The sequence below is a fragment of the Octodon degus genome, unplaced genomic scaffold, assembly GCF_000260255.1.
Source record: "Octodon degus isolate 3935 unplaced genomic scaffold, OctDeg1.0 scaffold00080, whole genome shotgun sequence".
NCBI classification, from domain to species: domain Eukaryota; kingdom Metazoa; phylum Chordata; class Mammalia; order Rodentia; family Octodontidae; genus Octodon; species Octodon degus.
The window spans coordinates 336,343-337,731 of record NW_004524656.1 but is presented as its reverse complement, the minus strand read 5'-3'; the positions used below and the strand labels follow the sequence as shown (position 1 = coordinate 337,731).

At 38.4% G+C, this 1,389-nt stretch overlaps 1 pseudogene; it reads left to right on the top strand.

Annotated features, from left to right (window-relative positions):
* LOC101569364 overlaps positions 1-725 on the top strand; it is a 19,209-nt pseudogene extending 18,484 nt beyond the window's left edge.
* Positions 726-1,389: the final 664 nt, after the last annotated feature.

Below are 1,389 nucleotides of genomic sequence, written 5' to 3'. Positions count from 1 at the left end.
AGTACAAGACAAAGCCCACTCATGGCATTGGAAGATACAAGCACCTAATTATACCACAAGAACCCAAGAAGAAGAGAGGAAAAGTGGAAGTGAGACCAATTAATTTGGGAACAGATTATGAATATGGGGTTTTAAACATTTGCCTGACTGCATATGATATGACCCTGGCAGAAAGTTATTCTCAGTATATACACAATCTTTGCAACCCTCTCTCCATCAAAGTTGAGGAAAGTTATGCGTTGCCCACCAAAACCATGGAAGGGTTCCGCATGCAGGACCAAGGCACCAAAATATTCCTGGACTTGGTCCTTACTACCCATGAGCGAGTATTTCAGATCAGCGGTCTGAGTGCTACATTTGCAGAGATTTTCTTGGAAATACTCCAGAGCAGTCGTCCTGAAGGAGTCAGGTTGTCAGTAAGGGAGCATACTGAAGAGGACTTCAAGGGGAGGTTCAAAGCTCGTCCAGAACTGGAAGAACTGTTGGCCAAGTTGAACTAGCTCTTGCAGAGCATTTCCTGCTGGCACTGGGGACACTGCCAAGCAGAAAAGCCTCCGGAGAGGGTAGACTTAAGCCGGAGGAGAACCTGACCCTTGGGCTTTATTTCTGCCTTTTCCTACACACAGGAATGTTTCCTCTCCTTTGGCATAGTTGTTAGCAGTTCTTAACACTTCCATTTGAGATAATCTGGAATGTCTCTCACCTAATAAAAATCTGTGACTACTATAAAAAAAACATAAGAAAAATAAGTTATTATTTGTAGGTGATGTGATACTCTACCTTGAAGATACCAAAAACTCCAAGAAATTTGTACATTTAGTATAAAATTCAATAGTTTAGCAAAAAACAATGTCAACACTCAAAACCAATAGCAGCCCTGAACACACCCAACAAACTCACAGAGAGAAATTCACACAAACACACCATTCAAATAACATCTAAAAATGAAATACTTAGGCTTCAGTATAATAAAGGATGTAAAAGACCTGCACAGCAAAAATAATAGTTCCCTAATAAGAAAGATTGAAGATGACAGTAGCACATTTTACAGTACATAATTATTACATTTACTGTTGGGACACATAGCACATTTTAGTACATAGCATATCTTAATTCTTTTCACTTCCCCTTTCTTCCTTCCCTTTCTCCTTCCTACATATTTTGGTTCTTTCAGTAATTTCAAAGAACACAAATTTATTCATAGTTTGTATACTTTACTTTATTAAAAGATGCATGAATACTGGCAATGAAATGAAATAAATACTTGTCAGAAGGAAGGGAACCACTCCATATTTTCATGAATAACAGGAGAGCTGAAGTAGCTTAGTTCACAGGTATCAGTATATACAGTTAGTCAGGGTGAGAATCTTTCCAATTAACTCCTAGATT